Here is a 17,489-nt window from a genome sequence, read left to right as displayed (position 1 = left end):
ATGTTACTAACATAACAAATGTAGGGATTCCCTTAATTAATGTGGCAAGTAGTTATAAAATGGAACAAAACTCATTTAACTACTGTCTTGCTTAACAACATACATTTTGGGCTCAATTGTGGATGTAAGTCGAGGACTTTTTGTGTTACACTTGTATCTTGCCTTTATTTTTTATAACTCAATGTAGCATACGTATTGTTCCTATCTATTTCTTGTGGACTCAAATGATGTTATATAAACAATAAATATTATTGTTAATATAAACCACAGCCAATAACCTTAACAATTGCCACAAAAAGCTTACTCTTACTAAAGCTAAGAGGCCACGTTCTATGTCTACTATATGTACTGTTTTAGTTTTACTGATTTTCAGTAATCCAAGTTGCAAGTCCATTCATAGTCATTGGTATATAAAAGGTATAAACAATTTATATCTATAAAAGGTATGAACAAAGCTGTAAAGCTATCTTTCTTCCAAATTCATCTTTCTGATTTTTTAAAAAACGTTATTTATGCTTTAGTTCTTTGTTATACTTTTTTCAATCATTGTTCCTAATATTTATATACACATATTTTTGCACATTCTGTATACTTGCTTAGCAGCTTGCTATTTAGTAGGTAAACATTTTAATTTTTTGGTGACAAAATAATTTTATATTCCTGTTAGTTTTAATATTAAAATTCCTTAATATTGTTTCTGGATTTATAGCATTACAATGAATTATTTTTATTTTCCATTGATTTTAGAAAACACTTATGCAATTTCAGAAAATGTTTGTTAGTGATCATAATAGTATACTTAACTTAGAAGATTTTCTGATGTGGTAACACCAAAATAACTGCTTGTATCTCCTCCAGTATTATCTTTTGGATCAGTACTGTAATGTACAACTCTATCCAGCTTCTTTCTGAAATTTATTGTCAAATAGAAACTTAACATCTTACTGCTCATATTAGGTTTCCCATATTCTTTTCATATGCTGAATTACATTTCTCCAACTTGCATGGATATTCTTCAGGAAGAATGAACAGAAAAATATTATATACTTTTAAGGTCATATTCCTATAAAGGCACTACACACTAAGGTATGGAAAGGGTTGAATTATAAAGTGACTTATCTGGGTCTGAGTAACAGTTTGTCATCCCAGCTGTTTGTGAGGATGATGATGATTAAACAAATCATGATTATACGTGACAAATTGAAACGAATTGGCTTGTCAAAGTCAATCTGTTTGGTTTTCTATTCATTCCTACAAAAATTCACTACCTATCACCGGCTTCCCCACCCCGAAATCAGATGATTCAGATCATTTTCGCGTATCTCTATATCTTGATTTTCCTTCAGGACACAGATCCCTGCCTTTAACAGTCCCTTATTGCCCTCAAACAACTCCCTGAGGAAACTTGACTGAGATCTACCGCCTTCAGTGGCTCCTCGATAGGCTTCAGTAGCTAAGGGCCGATTTGAGCTTGGACTTTACGGATATAGCCCAAGCCACATCCTACTCGCTGGTCAAACAACAAGTTCAAACAACAAGGGGGGGGGTCACAAGAATCGTCCAAAATCTTATGAATTAGAGGCATTCTTCCAGAGAAAGCATGTGGAAAGCCCCAAGAGGAGATTTATAGAACTACCAGCCCGCATGGCCAGGAACGCCCGGTATACTTTGCTGGCTGTCGAAAACGCGCGACCGTAATGCGAATCACCTTCTGCCAAACTGCCCTTAATGCCCCACAAGCGGGCATCCAGCAGCTTCCATGCTACAGATGGACCAAACGCCGAGCAAGTGAGCTCTCTTCCCCGTATTTTCAGCCGCCCCTCCTCACGACTCACCCTCTTTCTCGCCGCAACTAGAGGGGGCCCGTCCCGGGCAACACAGGCCAGAGGGCCCAGAGAGATTTTCAGCGTCTTTGCTTATGCGGAACCGGTAAGCATTACATAAAAGGAAGGAGGAGGTGGCATCGTGAGCTCACATCCTGACGAGCTGAGACGTAGCCCGAGAGGCCGGCCTCGCCTGCGAGGACTGGGTTAAGAAAGCCAGTGAAGAAGCCTTGCGGAGAAGTGGGGATAGCTTAAATAAGATCGGGAAAAATTGGAAGAGGAGTTACAGGAGTACAGAAACGCCCGCGTTTTACTCTTACAATAACCCTGGGTAGAAGGGACGCCTGCGAGGCTTTGACTTGTTCGCTGTCCTCGAAGGAGCTTCCTACCAATTTCGGATTCAATCCTTCCTTGGTCTCAAAGATGGGTTAACTCATGGATTCGTCGTGCTCACTCATCTGTCTTTATGCTCAGTGCTGTGTGCCTATTTAGTTTGCTTTTGCCGACTGCTTTCTCCACAACCTATATTTTGGGGTCTTCGTCTGCTCAGAGGATGAACTTTCACTGCTGACACAAACTGTATGGGAGTCTAGGTCCCGTACTTAAGTTTATTAATGGAATTTATACTTCAGCCATTTGCATACACTTCAGACAACTAGTAAGGTCCATGCTCAATAACGAAATCACTAATGAACCATATTAACGATACTCTACAAATACAATTAAGGTAGAATTTAAAATTTAGGGCCAAGAAGGAGTTTTGAATCACAAATTGTGGGGTGCCTCAGGGTTTGGTTCTCTCCCCTCTGCTGTTTAACATCTATATGAAACCGCTGGGTGAGATCATTAGTGGTTTTGGGGTGAGGTATCAATATGCTGATGATACCCAGCTTTACATCTCCACCCGTGATCACCCTAGTGATGCCCTTTCCGTGATGTCCCACTGCCTGGAAGCGGTGCGGGTTTGGATGGGGAGGAACAGACTCGGACTCAACCCTTCCAAGACCGAGTGGCTGTGGATGCCGGCATCTCGGGATCTGGGAGTTCCATCTTTAGTGATCGGGGGAGAGACTTAATACATTCTGGATCTGACACACATCCTGAGGCGACATCAAAGTTAACACAATCTTTATTAAGCAACAGTCGATAAGTAACACAGCAAAAACTCCCGCGTTTTGACAGTTCCTTTTATACCCCCGAACTGTCAATGTATCAACCAATCAGAATTATCGTAGCAAACAGGCCCGGTCACTAGGGGCCACTGGCAGCATAACTTAGTATGCAACACTCCTTCCCACCCAGCTCATGCATGCGCCCGCTATATGCATATGTAGTCACTTAAGTATGCTGGACTCTGTCGGACCCGCCCGGATCGCCTGGGCTCCACCCCTCCCAGCCGGTCTGGCGGCGGTTTTGAATTAGCAGTCTCGATCGGAGCGTCTGCCTGGTATCCAGCGCTCCCAGCTTCGGCTTCCTTTGGCCATTCAACAGACCCAGGTACAGGCTCTATAGGTATGTCTGACGGGGACACCTTTGCCGGGGTTGGTGGGGGTGAGACGTCAGTATTCAGGTTGTATGGTCGTATGCGTAGGTACTCCCTACTGTCCGGACGGGGCGCTAACATCCTCCTAGACCGCAGTTGGTCTTTATGGCGCTTCCAAACCCGCCCCTGGTCTACCTTAATTTGGTATGAACAGGGGCCTACTATTCCCACGACCTTTCTGGCCAACCACAATGGTTGCCCCCCGTAATTCCTGGCATAAACCAGGTCTCCAACTTGGAATGGCTGGTACCTACTGTGGGAATCCACTAGTTTGCTCCAACAGTAGGATGGGTGTAACCAGTCTAACGATGTGCGGAGTTTACAGCCCATCAAGAGCTCAGCAGGGCTCTTATTAGTTAACTGACAAGGTATCGTATGCTGAGCCATTAAGTATTCCTCCACCAGATCCTGCCAACTCCCCTGACTCATCTTCTTTAGGGCCTCTTTTGCCGACCTCACGGCATGTTCAGCAAATCCATTGCTGGCCAGGTGGAACGGCGATATTAAACAGTGCCGTATCCCCCGGTGTGCCAGAAATCCCTCGAACTCTGTGGATGTAAATTGGGCCCCGTTGTCAGACACCATCATATCAGGCAACCCATGGGTAACAAACATTTTCCGTAGAGCCCTAATGACTGCATCAGAAGTGGTGGAATGCATTGGTACCATCTCAACCCACTTAGAGAATGTGTAGGCTACCACCAAGAATGACTGTCCCTGTAAGGGTCCCACCAGATCTATATGCAAACGAGACCAGGGCCCCCCAGGATCCTCCCACTCCCGAGGCTGTTCCCTGGCCGGCATAGACATGCTTCCCTGACATTGCGAACAAGTAGAGACCCAGTCAGTAATGTCGTGATCAAGATGTGGCCACCACAGGTAACAACGGTCCAGGGCCTTCATGCGCACCATCCCCGAGTGTCCCCGATGTAATTGTTGTAACAAGGATTCTCTCAGAGGAGGAGGAATTACTACCCAGTGGCCCCACAGCAGGCAGCCGGCTTGGGTTGATAATTTGAGCTGCCTCGTAGCGTAGGGTTGGAACTCCGGTGAGAATGGCCCCGATGGCCACCCCTGGCCATCCAGTCAAGCACTTGTGATAAAATTCTGTCCTTAGTGGAAAGGCGGGTGACGTCTCGCACAGTGACAGGTAGAGGCGACTCCTCGATCAGGAGAACGGTGGAGACAGGAACCGGGTCAATGAGAAGATCAGAAACGGCAACAGCTCAATGCGTCTGCATGGGCGATGTCCCGGCCAGGGCGGTGAATCAACGTGTACGAGTATGCAGCCAAGAAAACAGAGTAGCGAGTCATACGGGGTGACAAAATTTGCGGGGCTTGGCGGTCGCCCGCCAGAATTCCTAACGGGTTTATGATCCGTATACAAATCAAACGGTCGGCCGTACAAGTAATGGTGGAACCGTTTGACCCCAGCCACAAGAGCGAGAGCCTCCTTATCCAGCTGCGAGTAATTCCGCTCAGCTGGAGCCAATGTTCTCGAAAAATAAGCTATAGACAGTTCCCGGCCAGACGGAAACTTGTGGGTCAATACCGCCCCCTGGGATGCATCACAGGCCAGTGTTAGAGGGAGGTGGGCCGAGAACTGCGTGAGAACAGTATTGGAGGCAAGAAGGCGTTTCACTGCCCAGAATGCAGCATCCTCTCTGGCACCCCACTGCCAACCCGCCTTTCGGTCTAGAAGACCGTGTAACGGCTCTGCGACCGAGGCTTTATGCAGAATAAAAACCACATAGAAATTCAGTAGACCGAGGAAGGACTGTAGGTTGGCCTTACACCGTGGGGTTGGGGCATCCATAATAGCAGCCGTCTTCGCTGCAGTTGGGTGTATGCCGGAACCATCGATTAAGAACCCCAGGAACTCCACCTTGCGCACCGCCACTTTGCATTTAGGTTTGTTGACTTTGAGGCCGGCTGCGCTAAATCTCCGGAGGACCTGCCGCAACCTATCCATTAACTCAGACGTGCAGGTCGCTGCGACGAGCACGTCGTCAAAATATGGTATGACCCCGGGGATTCCCTGCAGCATCCGTTCCATCATACTCTGAAATATCCCCGGGGCAACACTAACCCCAAACTGAAGGCGGCGACATCGGAATGCCCCCCTGTGAGTCACAATTGTCTGCGCTTCAGCTGTTTGATTGTCTACCCGTAGTTGCTGGTATGCCTGGGCCAGGTCCAGTTTAGCGAAAACCGACCCCTGGCCCAGGGAGTGCAGCAGATGCTGTACAATGGGGACAGGATAAGCGTGGCCCAGGAGAGCCTTATTCAAGATTGCCCAGTAATCTGCGCAGATATGGATCGAGCCATCCGCTTTAATCGGTGTCACAATTGGTGTCTCCCACTGGGCATATTCCACAGGTTCCAACACCCCCTGCGCTATCAATTTATCCAACTCAGCATCCACCCTCGCTTTTAACGCAAAAGGCACCCGGCAGGGTTTCAATTGACGAGGTGGAACCTGTGGATCCAGGCTGAACGAAACCGGGGTGCCTTTGTAACATCCTAACTTGCCATCAAAAACTGCCGGAAATTCCTGAACTAGGATGTCCAATTCAGATGGCTGCAGCACATTCACCCCCTGAATAGCGAGGCCCAATGCCTGGAACCAATTGAGTCCTAACAGGCTCGGCAATGGGGCTGCTACCACGACTAATGGCAGACGGCCAGAAAAAAATTTAAATTGTACCCGGAACTGTCCAGTCCCCACTATGGCAATGGGGTTTCCTTGATAGTCCTGCAATTGTAGGGTGCAGGGATCAAGGCGGCGTTTAGCCATATGGGGCACCAGCCGTTTTATCGTGCTCCAGGACATGATTGAATTGGCTGATCCCGTGTCCACTTCCATCTGGCAGGGGCGACCCTCAATGGTGACTGACAGGTTAATTTTAGGCCTCGCCATGACATCAGGATCTGGATACACCCTGTTAACCCCCCCAGGCTCGCCGACCCACATTGAGCGGCTGCCTTGTGCGCCCACTCTTCTGACAGGAGCCCTTCTATCTCCCCAGGGGGTTGGTGGTGGCATCTCCGCTTGTTTCTGTGACCGGCATACTCGTGCGATGTGGCCCCGGCGACCGCACTGGTGGCAAATCGCTTCCTTGAACCAGCAATTGGCTCTTGTGTGGCTTCCGCCGCAACTCCAACAGTCCCTTTGCGCCTGTCCTTCTTGTCTAGCAGGGCGCTGCGTGCCTTTGATCCGGTCCACATCATGGCCCCCCCAGTCATCGTTCTCATCGCTGGACTCAGCATCGTTATAATTCACCGGCTCGGTCTGTGTTTTACTCACACTCTGTCCTTGGGGCAAATTCACCAACAATAGGGCAGCTAATTCGGTGGCACACTCTTCGTCCAGAGCTTCCTGGAATGACAGCTCGGACTTGGCAATCAGGCGTCTCTTAAGGTTATCATCTCTCACGCTGCTGACCAGTCTATCCAATAGATAATCATCTAAGTCCACAAATTGGCAATGCCTAGCCGCCTTCCTGAGAGCTGCAACATACTGGCTAATAGACCCCCTCAGCTTGGTCCCTATGATAAAAATGCTGACGGCAAGCAATCCAAGATGGTGCGGGGGTGTAATGTTTCTTTAACTTCACCATAAACTCCTCCCAAGTTCCCGCATGAATAGACTGAGGGGCCATCAGAGTCATAGCAGTCTCGAACATCTCAGGGCCACAGAAACTTAGAAAATATGCTCGCTTCCGTTCACTCGATAACTCCCTATAGTCATTTGCTATGAGGAAACAGTCAAATCTGGCTACAAAAGCCTCCCATGACTCCGTCGCTGGATTGAATGGGGTGAAATTCTGTGAGGACGCCATTCCCTCTCTCCCCGGCCTCAAGTGTATATTTGGCGTTTCGCCTGACGAGGCACTCCAACAACCCCGTAATCTTACTTTTTCGCTTCACTAATTGTCACCAGGATTGGATCCCATCCTCGTCGCCACTAATACATTCTGGATCTGACACACATCCTGAGGCGACATCGAAGTTAACACAACCTTTATTAAGCAACAGTCGATAAGTAACACAGCAAAAATTCCCGCGTTTTGACAGCTCCTTTTATACCTCCAAGCTGTCAATGTATCAACCAATCAGAATTATCATAGCAAACAGGCCTGGCCACTAGGGGCTGCTGGCGGCGTAACTTAGTATGCAACAAGACTCTTACTCCCTCCGACAGGGTCCACAACTTGGGTGTCCTCCTGGATTCTCGGCTGTCCTTGGATGACCATCTGACGGCCGTAACCAGGGGGGCCTTTGCACAGGTGCGTCTTGTGCGCCAGTTGCGCCCTTTTCTAGACCGGGATGCCCTCACCACGGTCACTCATGCCCTCGTTACCTCTAGGTTGGATTACTGTAACACCCTCTACATGGGGCTGTCCTTGGGATGTGTCCGGAGGCTCCAGCTACTCCAGAATGCAGCCACGCGGGTAATTACAGGGGTTTCTCAATACTCCTGTGTAACACTCTCCTGTGTGAGCTGCACTGACTGCCGGTGGCGTTCTGGATTCGTTTCAAGGTGCTGGTACTTACCTATAAAGCCCTTCATGGCTTAGGCCTGGGGTACTTGCAGGACCATCTCCTGCCGCTCTCCCATTGTCCCGTGCACTCTCACAGAGTGGGCCTCCTCAGGGTGCTGTCAGCCAAACAATGTTGTCTGATGGCCCCCAGGAGGAGAGTGTTCTCTGTGGGAGCCCTGACCCTCTGGAATGGATTGCCCACCGAGCTCAGGACAGCCCCCGACCTCCTTTCCTTCCATCTCGAGCTGAAGAAGTGAATCTTTCGTCAACTCAACTGATCCATTTTGGGTGTACATTGTTATAATTTTAAATTGTTTTAATTGGGCTGTTGATTTTAATTTTATTGTGATTTGTATTGGAAATTGTCATTTTTGTAAGCCGCCCTGAGTCCCTCGGGAGAAAGACGGCATATAAATCGCAATAATAAATAAATAAATAAATAAATAAATAAATAAATAAATACTTTAAGAAAGAGCTAGATGTAATGTTTTTCCAAAATGTAAAAGTGATGGTGAACAGTGGAAGGGATCATGCTGAAAAAGCCTCCTTTGAGGAAGCAAGGACCAAAATATTAATTCTTAAACCAATTCCGTAAAGTGGACGGATTCTTTTTCAGAACAGACAATAAAATGCTAATAATCAGACCAATCCACTCAGGAATGGGAGAGTTGAAGTCCCACACCTATTGAAAGGCCTTTGGGCCTAGAAGCTTGCATTATATAATTTGCAGCCATCAAAAGTCATATACTGTAATTGCACAAGTAAAAATTATTTTCATTTGCAATATTCATACTTAACCACATATAAATGAAGCAATATCTGACTGTGCTTGTGCAATATGGTATTTTATGGGTTACCCAGATTATTCAGTGAATACACTAAATGATGCATGTTTGAATCACAAACATCATCCACATTTTAGCCTAGTATTGTGTAGGAAATGTAGGAAAAAGCTAATGAATTGGCTTACGGTATAATTTATATCATTTTCATGTAACATGCTAAGCCATTAGTATTATTTGTAGGTTTTGAAGCTTTTCAAAAGAAGCACTTGAGTGACTTGGTGGAAGGGTAGTTTACTTGCAGACAGTCATTTGGAGGGGGGGGGAAAGTAACAGCATATCCATAGTAGGTGGAAAGCTAAAAGTGTAAAAGAATAAAAAAAACAAATTATCATTGTAAAGATAAAAAGAATGGAAAAAGATTGTGTATGTGCATGAAAGATACACTTTTATATTCAGGAGAAAATTTATCACAAATTACTAATATACAGTATACTACATGTTCAATATATACTATGTATTCCTACACTATTATTATGATCCTGATAAAATTATAATTGTTCATAGTCGTGATTTACTAAGTATATTGCATATTTAAATAATTTCTCCCATGTCTAAGGTGCTATTTATTTATTTACTAAATTTATTTGCTGTCTATCTTGCTGTGGGACTACTCTAGGCAGCTTACAACAATAAAAAAATGAGTATAAACAGAATAAAAGTAAAATAATAGAACAATAAAATAAACAATGACAAAGAACACAATGAGAATACATCAATGTGATAATAAAGAAATGGACAGGTGAAGAGTAGAGTGTTGGAAGAAAAATCCGGTCCAGTTCCAAGCTGGGAGAAAGGCGCTGGAAATAAAATGGAGGCTGACTGGAAAGTAGGATTCTTTATTGATGAGCAGAACCACAGCATTGCAGCTCTGGGACAGGTGATAAAATGGTTGAATGAGTGGATGGATCTTTATAGTAATGTGGGGATAATACAGGGTCAGCTACATGAACATTGAAGGGCCCTCTTTATCTCCTGATCATAAGAAAGAAATATGCTTGTTTGGAGATTTCACCAAGTCAGCTAAATTCCATTTTTACTGCGCAATAAACTGTCTCTGGCTGACCAGGAATGTTGTTTGGTCTCATCATTCCATAACAATAGGTTTCTGGGACTTTGAAGTTGGAACTGTTCTTGGGATTGTACAATGAAGGGGCTTTTGTGTCTTTTGCTATTTAAATGGTGGTGGGTTAATCCTAATATGTCCACTTCCTGTCCTTCTTAATCCCATCATCTGGAGCTGAAGGTGTTTTGTTTGTGAATAGATTGGCCTGGATTTCATAATGGGTACAAAATATCCATCTCTGAAGACTTTAGGCATCTGCTAGTGGTTGTTTTACTATGCAGGAAACTAGGGCTGCTTTCTTCCTTTAAGAGCATGTTTTTCCATTTGTCTTTTGGGGAAATATATTCTGCCTCTCAATATTCCCCAAAACATTTCATTCTCTAGGAGGACAGAATTTTAATGCCCCTTATCAACAAGCAGTCTTCCATTGATGGAATGCTCCACTAATTATAAAAGCCAGCTGCAATTTCCTGCATCAGAAAAGTGGTTTTACAGAGAAACAATAATTCTTATCAGGGCCAATTTAATGAGAGCAAAAATTCAGCACAGTGAATTTACAACAGCTGGTTGTTTGGTATACCACAGGAAGAAAAGTGTTATGCTATAATTACATCTGAAGTAGAGTTTGGAACTAATGTCCTGCCATGCAGTTTAAATAAATTAACTTAGAAAAATCTATAATAAAATGACTTCCTCTCTCCAATGTTTCAGCACTAATTAGAATAGGTTTGTTGGAAGAAATGTCCATCTGGGTTCAGTTCCAAGTGGGGAGAAAGACACTGGAAACATGGAAGCTGTTTGGAAAGATGATTTAATGGTGGACAGGACCACATGGTTTGAGGTCCTGGGCAATCAAGCACATGGGTGAGAGAGAGAGGTATATTTATACCCTCTCTTGAGCTCTGCCTTAGAGCTTCCTGTTCCTATGTAACGGCAGGTATCCTGATTGGTTGTCAGATTCCCATGGGGCCATGCAGGGGTAACTGTAGGTTGTCTTGGGTCCCAGGCTTGATTGAATCTTCCTGGGTGATGATGTAATGAAGAAGGTTTTGGGCAATTCCTATTATGGCTGAGGGCTGATCCTACTTTTGTTGGATCTTGGGTGAGGGTATTTGCATATGAATAGACCTAGCCATCTCTTTATCTCTTAAGTGCTGACATCTGCTGCTTCCTGCCTTAAAAAAACCATGTTTCTCCATTTCATCCAGGGAAATATAATATTCTTCCTTTTTAATATTTCCTAGAATATTTCATTCTTCTAGGAGGGGATGGGTGCTAACTTCCTACAGGTTTATTCAATGGGGTGCCTCTCAGGTGTATAATTCCAAAATTTTCCACTAATGTGATCAAATAGGCAGGACATTCTGAGAATTCTAATGCCAACATATCTAAAAAGGACCAGGTTGCAGAAGATTGTCGTAGAAAATATCCCATATAAACCTTGTTATTGTGAATGGCTTAACATGCATACAGACTTCAAAGAAATTATGTTGCTTGTGTAGGAAATTCAGTAATGTACTAACTCACTTTGGACTGCATGGATGATGGCTGTATAACAACAAAGGAGCCATTCTCATTGTAATATTAAATTGCTGGTCTTTTTTTAAAAAACAAACAAAAACAAAACATAAAACGAATCCAATAATGTAATGAAGCAGGCTCTGATAGATGACCACTGAATAACTTTCTATTCACTCTATTCTAAAAAGCAATGCATCCGGTTGGAAAAAGTACAAACTCAGCCAAAATCCTTTTGGTTCCTCTAGGAGGCCTCTAAGTTGTCAGAAGAAAGGAACATTCTAATGACATACAGCTTAAAGGTTGGTTAGGTCAAGGAGATCCACATGAGTTAAAAGTTGTCTATCGTCAAAAGATGATTTGAATCTATGCTTCAGTAATCTACAAAAAGAATTATGACTGTTTTGCAAAGAAACTCTGTAATTAGGAAATGTCAATTAAAAATGATAAATGTATGTGACCATATGAATTGCTGAGTTAACAGAATCCTTTGTCTAGAAGGGTATAAAACCATTGTACCTAATTTTTGTCTTTGTTCAACTCTTCATGTACAGAGCCTTGAACCTATTGCGCAATATATAAATTTGTCTCTGATTAACCCAAAAGTTGTGTTTGTCTTATTAAATCCACAACATTTATGGCGACCCAGATGGGACTACAAGGCAGAGAACTTTTGTTCTACCAGACAGCCTGCTTCAGCAGGAATCGACGCCTCCCCAAGGAAAATCCACTGGCCGGCCATTAGGACTCCTTTGAAGTCCACGGAGATTCAGTGAGTAGGTGCCATAAACCCGCTGACGAAGACAGGCCAGTCAAGAATCCTTGAAGCTTAATCAGACACAAAGACTCAACATAAATACATAAGAAAGAAAGAAAGAAAGAAAGAAAGAAAGAAAGAAAGAAAGAAAGAAAGAAAGAAAAAGGAAAAAGAAAACAGGTAAGTATAAATCAGAGAGTTAAAGTCTCTCTGTTTAGAGGTGCCTACTCTTTAAAGGGGTGGAAGAGTGGGGTTTGATCAACCCCCAGGGGGGACCAGATGGCGTCCTGAAGTCTCTGGAATTAAGTATTTAAGTATTGGAATTAAGGAACTAAGTATTGTGTGTAATCTTATGTGTGGTAAGAGAAGAACTAATTGCAGTGTTATAAATTTTCTGATAAACTGACATTCTTAAACAGCCAGAGAACTGTTGTTTACAGTTCTTCCCTCCCGGGGTTTAGCAGGCAGTAAAAAGGTTAAAGCCTGTCTAAATGGGAAAACAGATAATATGATTTGATCAATTTGGTGTGATTTCTGTTAAATATATATGTATATATAATGATAGTGTGTAAATTTGAATGGAATTGAATTGATTGTGGCTGCCAGCGAAGTAGATTTGTGCTTGAGGCTGTGGGAGATGTTTGAGATGATTGTAATGGTGGGCTGTTTTTGTATGTGAAATTGGTTTAAACAAGGTCTGATTGCAGTACAAATATGAAAAGCCTGTGTGTTGATAAAGTGAGAAATTAGAGAAATACTAATGTTAGTATAGTAATAATACTGTGTTGCTTTGTTGTAAGAATGCTGAATGGAAGAGGGAAGCGAGGCGTGCTTTCTTGCGTGCTGTACAACATTTTTTCCCTCTTCCCCCCCTCCTTTTTCCTTTGTAGGAGAAAAACAGTTCCTTTTAACTTTTTTCCTTTCTCTCACCCCCTCCTTTTTTCCTGGGAGGTGAGAGGCACAAGAGGGGGGGGCTATGAGTCTTTGTTCTTTTAACAATTTTTTTTTCTCTCAGAGAACCAGCTAGAGAAAGGAGGGGGAAGTGGGTGATCGGCTAATGCTGTTTGCTGCTGGTCTCTTTAATTTGCATATGAAAGCTTTTCTGCTCTGAATACAATTTTGATTTTATCTTTTCTGGAAATTTTTGGAGGTTTAAAAATGCTTCATTAAACCTGTACTCAGAATCCTGTTGTTTCGCCAGGCTGGGTTAGCAACATAATTTTAAATCGGATGTTTTAAATTTCTGGGGTTTTAAATTGAGCCGAATCCATTTAATATTTTTAATTATTTTAAATTGGTGTTTGTCTTGTTTTTTTTAAACAAAATAGGCTGTACACCGCCTTGAGTCCTTCGGGAGAAGGGTGGTATAGAAATAAAAATATTTTTATTCTTATTTTTATTCTATCTCAAAGAAATGATTTTGAAAGATTTTTTTAATCTGACTTGCATTTTACTAAAGGCGGAGAATTGAGGCTAAAAAGTTTGATCCAAATATATTTCAGAGCATTGATCTAAAGTACCTCATTTAGATTGTTTGTTTTATTTTAATGTCCTTATGTCTGTGCATTTTGAATGCTTAGGTGCTCCATCATATAGCATTGTTGTTTGTTTGTTTGCTTGCTAGTAGCACAAGTTGCTGCCTTTTTGGGAATTGTCACAGAGATGAGTTGGAAATTGTGATGTGTGGTGGGAGAGATTCAGTGGCATTTTTGTCTAGGGTGTTGGATTCTGCCTCGAGAGTATGCTTGTTTTTGTTCACTTCAGTTTGTGGGGAGATTAGATAATTGGTGCTGAGGAGCTCATTTGTTTATAGAAAGGATATATGGTAGTTGAAGGAAGAGAGGAAGTTTTAAGGGAAGTCAGAAAGTTGCCTTTAAGTTGGTCTACACAGACTTGTGCTGACAGCGGTAAGAGAATTGTATAAGAAGGAGTTAGAGAAAGTAGAATTGATGGAAAGGAGAAGGTATGTGATTTGTTTTTGGAAGGTTATGGATGTTGTATAACCTTTGGACGGGGAAGGAAGAAAGGAATGTGAGAGCGGAACCAAGTGATAATGGGAAGAAGTGGTGATATGGGCAGGGAAGACAGCGTTAAAGATTGCCCGATCCAAAGAAGAGAAGTGGTGTTTTTTCATTGACAGAGATCAGATTAAGTGAACAAAGCATTTGAATACACTTAATCAGTGAAGGGAGTGTTGAAAGATTTAAGAAGCTCAATATTAAAAGCACAAGAAAATTCCCCTAAAGAAAATAAGCAGAAACTCAGGCAGAGTTCAGCCCCCATCTTTACCAATGGGCCATTAAGAAACTGAGACGCTGCCTTATTTTCCAAAACAATGGAAGAATAAAAGATGTGTTTGTTTCTTGCTTGCCTTACTAAGAACAATAAACTGATTCCAGGAGTTTTGAATTCAGGAAGGGAAAGCTCTGCCTTTCAGCAATCTTTAAAGGGAAAGACTCCCCCCCCCCAGGAGTAGTGAAAAAGAAAAAGAAAAAAAATCACTCCTGATAGAAAGGAGGGGTGGCATCTCTGCCTCCATCTGTAAACAAGCAAGAATTAAGACAATTCTATGCAAAATTAATTGAATCTGGACCTTGGAGTTTGAAATGGGAGGGACATGAAAGAGGAAGCCTTGAAAATTTGAAACAGGCTTTAACCAGGACTCCTGTATTGGGTTTGCCAAATTTGGAAAAGCCATTTGGTCTCTTTGTAGGCACACACACACACACATTGAATTGCACGAGGGGTGTTGGCTCAGAAAGTAGGAAATTGACCTTTGGAGGGAGCCCTCATTGTAAGCACCCCACATCAAGTCAGAACTATCCTTCAGTGGTGGTTATCTGATTCAAGATTCTAAACAAAAATGAAACAATTTTAATGCAGCAGACAGATTTGATTTTACCTACATATCTCAATTTGAATCAAGCACAGTTCTTAACCAACACCAGATCAATGGATCACCTTGGATGAGAACATTATGGTGTTGAAATAATTGGTTTACATACAAAAATAAGATCTGATTTGGAAGGACACCCCCTGGAGACAAATTGCCTCAAAATTGGTCTGCTCAAACCTTTGAATTGTATTCATTACATTAAGCTCTATGGACAGGGAGCCTGGATAGCTCAGTGGATACATGCATTGTAATTTAACACCAGCTGTCTGCAATTACTGTAAATTCAAATCTCACCAGGCTCAAGGTTGACTCAGCCTTCCATCCTTTCTAAGGTAGGTGAATTGAGGACCCAGTTTGTGGGGGGCAATAAGCTGACTTTATGACGGCTATTGCTTAATGCATTGTAACCCTTAGTCTCTGGACATCATTTGGCAAAATATGGGTGGAGTCATTGGGGACTTCAAGCTATTGTACATGAACTTTTAAACTAAGCTATGGTGGTATTGGGATATATCCTTTAGTAACATCAATTATAAACAAATGTTTGGTTTGTAAAAAGGTGAATGGACATGCTGTCAGAAAACAACAGATGGGTAAGAGATATCACCAGCTTTAAGACCATTTCAATGTATTCATGTGGATTTTACAGAATTACCAAAAGTGGGGAGTGTAAAATATTTATTAGTCATAGTGAACCACCTCACAGGGTGGGTTGCAGCTTTTATCTGCAGTAATGCTACAGCAACAGTGGTGTCAAGAGTTTTACCCAACCTAGACAGATTATCATCATATGAACTATTGTTTGGAATAGTTTTCACTACAGGAAGCATATGCATTACTTCCTTGGAAACCAGAGACAAAGTATTGAAACAATATGTGTATAACCTGTCCAGATATTTTTAAGTTTTTAGGAAACAAGGACTATTAGCCCAAACACCACCTTTGAAGTTTCCAGTCCACAAATTCCACCACGATGATTGGATGTTAATCCAAACTGGACGGAAGTTAGACCCCAAGTGAACGGGCCCAATCTCATCAAGGAAATCCATTGAAGTTGATGATCCAAAAGACCCAAGGGACTGGTAGGCAGCCATCAGTGGGAATAGCGTTCTTCATCATCTGGACTATTTTTGTATTTTTTCTTTCTTAGGATTCAGTGGTTGCCTATGCTGTTTCCCAACTGAAAAGGACTACAACTGCTCAGATTCCTTTGCGCACTCGCCCAGATGTATTGGTTTTGTAATTGTGTTTTTAAGATCTTAGAAGGACGATCCTGGATCCACTGGATGAGACTAATACCAGGTAACAAAAAACTGACAGGCCATTGGCGCGGAAGTTTAAGAAGAATACACCCTGCTGAGTCCTACTGGCAATGGGCTCTCTATGCACGGTGGTGATCATCAGCCTTGCTGAATCACTCCGGAAGCTGATTCTCAACGCACGGCGGAAGATTTGTAAAGAGGACAACTGCCTTCACATTGTACATACACATATTATTAGCTTTAATATAACACTTTCTTACACATGCTAATGTTATTAGAAGTTTGGGAGTACGTTTTGTGGGTACTTGTTTTTCTAATCTTGCTAGTAAATTTGTTTTACATATATAAGGAACGGTTTTGTGGTAGACCTAGGATTTTTATTGCTACTCCTGTTTCCCAAACAACATGCACCACTAAACCATTCCCTGACGTAGTGAGCTTCACACCATAGTTGATTATGATTTGTTTATGGCTTTGGACATTATTCGCACTAGGACTCTCAAGTGAACATAAGATGAACATTGATTCCCCAAGTAGAGACACTTTAGGTCAAGTTCGCTACCGCCAAACACGCATTGTCTATGCACGGGCTTCTTACTTTAGACCTAAGTCAACTCCACCACCTAAGGTTGCACTATTGACATTCCCAGCTGAGGGGGGAATAGATAAGGAAAAAGGGCCTCTACAACAATTGCATAGAGGAGACTATATATCACGGATTTTGGAATAAAGTCAAGATCTTGTTAAACAGTATGACCCTACCCTAGGTCAGAAATGCTGCTTATGTTTTATCTGCTAGCCCTGCATCTTATCATGCTGTTCCTGTTACACCACAACTCTGGGTTAGAACAAAGGCTATCAGAAATAAACTTTAAGAAGGGAAAGTGGGGTGGATGGAATCTGTCCAAGACCATTTCAACCTTCAGAATTTCCGCTCTAGTTCAACTTGAAGTCCAAATCAGATTTGTGTATCCTTTTTCCACCTGCAAATACTACCTCTCGATATGTTTTTGAAAGACCAATTCTCAGAGATAAACAGAAGGACCCCTCACTGGAAGTCCCATTGCAACCACTGGCAGGAATGTTTGTGGCAGGGACTTAGGGGTCTGGACTAATGCAAGGAACTACTGAGTGCATGCCTTTTCCATAAATCTTCTTCTATGGAAAGGATGCATATTTGTGTTTACCAACAAACTGGACAGGAACATGTAACAAATCAGGTGTGGTCAGAGAAATTG

General features: G+C 42.8%; 1 protein-coding gene across 1 annotated transcript in view; it reads right to left on the bottom strand.

Annotated features, from left to right (window-relative positions):
- Positions 1-908, bottom strand: part of PIK3R4 (phosphoinositide-3-kinase regulatory subunit 4) — a 64,127-nt gene extending 63,219 nt beyond the window's left edge. Inside the window, exon 1 of the mRNA XM_060683681.2 lies at positions 806-908. The gene's annotated coding sequence lies outside the window, so the exon portion shown is untranslated. The remainder of the gene's footprint in view (positions 1-805) is intronic.
- Between the last annotated feature and the right edge of the window lie 16,581 nt (positions 909-17,489).

The sequence above is a fragment of the Pantherophis guttatus genome, chromosome 4 (genome assembly GCF_059756535.1).
Source record: "Pantherophis guttatus breed Tessera chromosome 4, ASM5975653v1, whole genome shotgun sequence".
Classification (NCBI taxonomy): Eukaryota; Metazoa; Chordata; class Lepidosauria; order Squamata; family Colubridae; genus Pantherophis; species Pantherophis guttatus.
This window is presented reverse-complemented; position numbering and strand designations above follow the sequence as displayed.